We start from the raw sequence: 7,435 nt of genomic DNA on the forward strand, positions 1-7,435 counted from the left end.
TAGATTTGTAAAGATTATTTTGTATGCAGCCGCATATAAAATGGTAAGGGGCATGCACTATCTTAAAAGAGGCACTTTAGCCATAATAGATCCTTGTGTAGCACAGGGGGAGCCAATAATGCGGGTGCTTAAAGAGATGATGGGCCTTCTGAGCCCTCATGTAATTTTGGGTTGTAGTGTAGTTTGGCTCTGAAACGAATACCATCTGTTGATACAGCCCAAGTACCAACTGTTAAGACGTCTTTGGACATTTGGGACAATGTTGGATCCTTTTTACAAGGGCACAGGTTCAGTCTTAAGGCTCAGGTTTCCTATTTTTCGTGAATGGAGTGTATTATCAGCAGAACACACACTACAAAGTTCCATTATGTGAGGATCCAGAGCTGGAGTCTCCAATGTGGTGCCTCCTGTTTTTTATTTCATTAAGATTTTTAAACTTTTTTTTTACTGGGAGACTGGCATGCTGTGAAGTGCAGTGCTGCCTTCCAGTGCCATCTTCATTTGGTTTCAAAAGTGTGGCTTTGTGTTTTGGAGTTCAGACTCCATCTCAGCTTTGTACTTAGGTTTTTGGACAAGTCACTGTTCTTTTGGTTTCACCGGTTTGCCTTCCGAGTGTTTTGTGACCAAGTCCTCACCCCCCATGGCAGCCATTTTACAAGAGTGCTTACAAGAGAGCTTCGGCTATTGGGCGGTATAGAAATGAAACAAACAAACAAACAAATAAATAAATAAAAGAGTGGCCACGACACACTCAAAATTCCGAATGTGCCCATCGACTCAAAAAGGTTGGGGACCCTGATCAAGAGGGAGGCCTGTCTCCTCAACAAGGCCCCATTGATTCCACCACTGAAATCAGATGAATGATCAACCAGTTCAGTCTCTTGTCCAAAACATCTGCTAGCAGGAGCTTTTTGTAAGCTTCCCACAATATCTTGCTAATCCACTTGTGAAGTTTTGACCTATGTTTCTAGAAGATGCAAGATCCCCGCTTTTTATTTTTAAGTAACAATTCTGCTCCGTAAATAGCCAAATTCTGTGGCTTGGTTCTTGGCTTATTTTGTTGAGCAAATCTACTTGTATGTTATTTTATTCACACTCCATGGGGCGGAATCAAGGAACATTCACATCAACACTGACTTGGAACTTATATATTTTTTAAAAGCGGAGATTTTTCAGGGTTGCAATTACACAGCCCAACAATCCAAGAAGGCATGTAAACTAGACAGCTATTACTCAGGAGAAACATCTTTGTGTCAGATATTGGCCATGAGGTCAAATACTTGCGTTGCTGCATCTCCATGGTAAATCCTGCTATGTGAATGTGTTGAACTGTTATAGATGTTTTGTAGGAACAGACCACAGGGAAAGCCTTTACCCATTAAGCGATTGATTGATTGGATTTGTCTACTGCCCAACTGGCAAATGCCTTCAGAGTAGTTTACAATCCTAAACCAACCAACAACAAAATAACCAACACTAAATAAAAACATAACAATACAACTATCAAAATAATACAACATTAAACATGTAAAACATTGAGGAGCCAGTAGTAAAGATAATAAAGCAACATATTAAAGGTTAAATGCCTGCTTAAAGAGGAAGATGTTAACCAGGCACCTAAACATAAAGTGAAGATTGCAGGAGGATCTCCCTGGGAAAGGAGATTTTTTTTTTTTTTTTTTACAGTGGACACACACTGGGTTGACATCTTCATTGAGCTGTCCACCACAAACCCAAGATCTCTTTCTTGGTCAGTCACTGCTAGCTCAGATCCTATCAGGCTATACATGAAGTTGGGATTTTTTTGCCCCAATGTGCATCACTTTACACTTGCTTACATTGAACCGCATTTGCCATTTAGATGCCCATTCACCCAGTTTGGACAGATCCTTCTGGAGCTCTTCACAATCTCTTTTTGTATTAACCACCCAAAGAAAAAGAAATGCAAGAAAGCCAAGTGGCTGTTTGATGAGGCTTTACAAGTAGCTGAGGAAAGAAGGGAAATGAAAAGCAAGGGAGAAAGGGGAAGATATATCCAACTGAATGCAGAGTTCCAGAGAATAGCAAGGAGAGACAAGAAGGCCTTCTTAAATGAACAATGCAAGGAAATTGAGGAAAACAACAGAATGGGAAAGACTAGAGATCTCTTCAAGAAAATTGGAGATCTCAAGGGAACGTTTTGTGCAAAGATGGGCATGATAAAGGACAAAGAAGGCAGGGACCTAACAGAAGCAGATTAAGAAGAGGTGGCAAGAATACACAGAAGAACTATAGAGGAAAGATCTGAATGTCCCTGATAGCCATGATAGTGTGGTCACAGAACTTGAGCCGGACATCCTAGAGAGTGAAGTCAAGTGGGCCTTAGGAAGCATTAGTAACAACAAAGCTAGTGGAGATGATAGTATTCCAGCTGAGCTATTTAAAATCCTAAAAGATGATGCTGTTAAAGTGCTGCATTCAATATGCCAACAAATTTGGAACACTCAACAGTGGCCGCAAGACTGGAAAAGGTCAGTTTACATTCCAATTCCAAAGAAGGGCAACGCCAAAGAGTGTTCAAACTACCGCACAGTTGCGCTCCTTTCACATGCCAGCAAGGTGATGCTCAAAATCCTACAAGCTAGGCTTCAGCAGTATGCGAACTGAGAACTACCGGAAGTACAAGCTGGGTTTCGAAGAGGCAGACAAACTAGAGATCAAATCGCCAACATTCACTGGATCATGGAGAAAGCAAGAGAATTCCAGAAATAGGAGGTCAAATCAGTCCATCCTAAAGGAAATCAACCCTGAGTGCTCATTGGAAGGACAGATACTGAAGCTGAAACTCAAATATTTTGGCCACCTAATGTGAAGAGAAAACTCTCTGGAAAAGACCCTGATGCTGGGAAAGACTGAAGGCAAAAGGAGAAGGGGACGGCAGAGGATGAGATGGCTAGATAGCATCACCGATGCAATGGATATGAACTTGAGCACGCTCCGGGAGAAAGCGCAGGACAGGAAGGCGTGGCATGCTATGGTCCATGGGGTCATGAAGAGTTGGACACGACTGAACGACTGAACAACAACAAAATAATTTGGTGTCATCTGCAAACTTGGCCACTTCACTGCTCACTCCTAATTCCAGTTCATTTATGAACAGGTTGAAAAGCATTGTTCCTAATGCAGCTCCCTGTGGGACCCCACTATTTACTTCCCTCCATTGGGAGAATTTATTCCTACTCTCTGCTCTCTGTTCTTTAACCTGTTACTGATCCATAAGAGGACCTGTCCTCTTATTCCATGGCTGCTAAATTTGCTCTTTGGTGTGGGACTTTGTCAAAAGCCTTTTGGAAGTCCCAAGTAAGCAATGTCTACTGGATCTCCCCTATCTACATGTTTACTGACACTCCAAACAACCAGTCCCAGTAAGCAGCCTCACTGCTCCATTTTGCACTAACTGAAGTTTCCGGACCATATTCAGAGGTTCCCCCATGTATAAAGCATTGCAATAGCCTAGCTGGGTTTATCCAGTGCATGGATAACTAGCCAAGCTTTTGGCAGTGCCCGGTCATGTTTAAATGCATGTATTTATTCAATTCATGTTTAACTGGCCTATTTGTGTTGATGCAACAATCAATGGGCTGGGCAGATATGAACATACAAAGATGCCTTATATATAGATCATTGATCCATCTAGCTGAGTATTATATGTACGCTGGTGGCAGTGCTTCTCTGGAATCTCAGGAGTCTTTCGCAGCCTTACTTGGAGACTGACCCTGGGACCTTCTGCTTGCAGAGCACATGTTCTACCACTGAGCTACGGACCCTCCCTTCAGATGTGGCAATGATATGGCAACATTACATACAAATAGCTTAGTGGACCTGATAAGGTAGGTGCATTTATTTGTGTCTCTGCCTGTGTCCAAAGCGTCTGTGGATAAGACCTTTCCAGGTGGACCATGCCCTGTTTAAATCAGGCCTCGGTAAAGTTTCCCTAGGATCAAAGATACTTAAACCACTTAAAATGTATGCATGCCTCTCAGGTGAGGTGAGCTACCAGTTGGTAAAGAGGCAAGGTCGGAAAACGTGTCACTGATAACAGAAGCACAGTCCTACGTACCCCCTCACCTTTTGCTGGTGTCCTAGCTCAAATGATTATGTATGTGATCTAGGTTACAATCTAGCCAAAGTTCAGCCCTTTTAAGTCCCATCAATTTATTTTCATTGGTTATCTTTCAAGATTTTTATTTATTATTACATTTTTATGCCACCCTTTTTCCTCTTGCAAGGAACCCTAGTCCTTCCATAGTCCATAGCTTCCATAGTTGTCCTCTTCATTTTATCCTCACAACAACAATACTGTGAGGTAGGTTAGGCTGGGAGCCAGTGATTGGCCCAAAGTCACCCAGTGAGCTTCATGGCTGAGTGGGGACTTGAACACGGGTCTCCCGAGTCTCAGTCCAACACTCTAACCACTACACCACACTGGCTGTCATATTTGAAACAAGTATCCCAGTGAAATAGGGCTTGAAATGCTTACTTTTGGCTGGATTGTGCCTATAATGTTTAAACTAATTCCCCACTTCCCTGCATGTGGAATTAAAGAATAGGGTGCCTCTGAGCACATTCTGACCCTAGGAATTGCTTTTCAGCACCAGAACTGAGCTGCACTCAATCCTTTCGCACAAACGTTTAAAAGTTCACTCCTCCTTATCCCCAGCTCTCTCCACTTCAGGAGTTTAATTTGGGTGGAAAAAGTCATTTTGTTGTTGCTATTGTTAAACAAATGGGAGTCAGAAACCCTTGCCAACCTTCCTCAAATCATCAAGAGGCCTATTAGGAGATTTTGATATACCTTCTGCCCAGCCCCTGTGCTTTAGAAACAGTAACTGGTTTTGCTGCTGCTGCTTTTCTGTGAGCACCTACAGTCAGGGCCAGAAATATTGGAACAAGGATAACTGTTTTGGCAGTTGGCATCTGTACACCACCACATTGAAGTTGAAAGGAAACACACCCAGATGGGAGCGAAGTCAGGACTTTCAGCTGTAATTCAAGGGGCTTGACAAAAGTGGGGCACTAACCATTCAGGAAGGACAGCCAGTGGCATACACACACACCCATCGTTGGTGGCTCATAAGTAATGGAACAAACCAACATCATTTCAAACCTAAGGATCGCCTTTAATACCTGGAGGAAAATCCTTTGCAGTCAATGACTGCCTGAAGTCTGGAACCCATGGACATGACCAAATGCTGAGTTTCCTCCCTCGAGATGCTTTGCCAGGCCTTTACTGCAGCTGCCTTCAGCTGCTGCTTGTTTGTGGGTCTTTCTGCCTTCAGTCTTGTCTTCAGGAAGTGAAAAGCAGGCTCTATGGGGTTGAGATCAGGTGACTGACTTGGCCATTGAAGAACATCCTACTTCTTTGCCTTGAGAAACTCTTGGGGAGCTTTTGCTGTATGTTTTGGGTCATTATCCATCTGCAATATGAAGCCGCATCCTATCAGTTGGGCAGCATTCGGCTGAATCTGAGCAGAAAGTATAGCCCTATACACTTCAGAATTCATCCTGCCGCTTTTATCAGCAGCCAGGTCATCAATAAACACCAGTGACCCAGTTCCATTGGCAGCCATACATGCCCATGCCATAACACTGCCTCCACCATGTTTGACAGATGATATGGTATGCTTTGGATCATGAGCTGTTCCTTTCCTTCTCCATACTTTTCTGTTCCCGTCATTCTGGTACAAGTTCATCTTGGTTTCATCAGTCCAAAGAATCTTATTCCAGAACTGGGCAGGCTTTTTAAGGTGTTTGCTGGCAAAGGCTAATCTGGCCTTTCGGCTCTTGAGCGTTACCAGTGGTTTGCACCTTTTTGCGAAGCCTCTGTATTTACATTCATGAAGCCGTCTCTTGACTGTAGATGTTGACAATGACATGCCTACCTCCGCAAGAGCGTTCTTGACCTGGCTAGATGTTGTGAAAGGGTTCTTCTTCACCATGAGCAGAATTCTGCGGTCATCCACTTTAGCTGTCTTCCGTGGTCTTCCAGGCCTTTTGCTGTTGCTGAGCTTGCCAGTTAATTCCTTCTTTTTCAGGATGTTCCAAACTGTTGTGTTGGCCACTCCCACTGTTTTTGCTATCTCTCTGATGGGTTTATTTTGTTTCCTCAGCCCAATGATGGCCTCCTTCACTCACATGGACACCTCTTTGGACATCATGCTACCAAATGCGAATGTAACACTCAGAACCACCTCCAGGCCTTTTATCTACTTGATTGGTCATGGGGTGCCCAGGAAACAGGCCACACCTGGCCATGCAGCTGCTTGTCAGCCGTTCGTTCCATTATTTATGGGCCACCAACGATGGGGGCCTGTGTATGCCACTGGCTGTCCTTCCTGAATGGTTAGTGCCCCACTTTTGTCAAACCCCTTGAATTACAGCTGGAAGTCCTGACTTCGCTCCCATCTGGGTGTGTTTCTTTTCAACTTCAGTGTGGTGTATAGAGGCCAACTGCCAAAACAGTTATCCTTGTTCCAATATTTCTGGCTCTGACTGTAGATGTGAAGAAAAGCTGTGTATAATTCAAAAGCTTGAACCCAGCCTTTCCAATATTAGTTTTCCCAATAAAAGACGTTAACTCGTTTGATCTACATTTCAGTGCCTCAGTCACTGTCTCTCAGTCTAATTTACTTCACAGGGCTATTGCATGGGAGAACCATGCATACCACATTCAGTGGTGCAGCTAGAATTGGACCTTAGAGCTGAAGTCCAAGGTCCTTTAACTCTGAGGGAGCCACAACCCCATAGAGCAGCAGGTGATGGGGGCAGCAGCATACAGGCCTGGCCTCAGCTCGCCACAGCATCCATCTTATTTTTTAAAAACCTTTTATAGTCGGGGGGGGGGGGTGATGCGGAAGCTGGCTTGTACCTGGTTACAGATGCTCATTTTATTATTTCAACTTTCAAAATGTATTACCCTTTTCTACAAAAAAATAGTACTTATTCCCAAGTAAATGTGTTTAGTGTCAGGGTAGCAGAAGTGCATTCTGTTTTATTCATGTCATTGTGGTGGTGGTATGATTTAAGTGAGTTTAAAATGAGAAACTGCACTTGCTCAGAGTCTTTCTTTTTTAAAATCGGGGTTGGCAAACACTAATTGTTGCTGCTGTTTGCTGTAATGTATCAGAAATGTCGAAGCAGTTTTAAAGCATGGAGTGGCAGGGTTGCGGGGAGAAAAGAAGTGTTGTGTGCTTGACAACTGAAGTAATACACAACTGAAGTAATACATGTGGCTGACTAAAGGGAGCCCCATAAGACCATGAAGCCCAGTCCCACTTGGTGTAAGGCGGCTTCCCATGTACATGTACATGTGGACCGGTGGTTTATAAATATGATCATAATGCAGTCCTATATATACCTACTTCGAAGTAAGCCACAATGAGTGTACTGGTTTACT

This window comes from Heloderma suspectum, chromosome 3, assembly GCF_057233095.1.
Source record: "Heloderma suspectum isolate Gila_16-S chromosome 3, 16-S_ref, whole genome shotgun sequence".
Lineage (NCBI taxonomy): Eukaryota > Metazoa > Chordata > Lepidosauria > Squamata > Helodermatidae > Heloderma > Heloderma suspectum.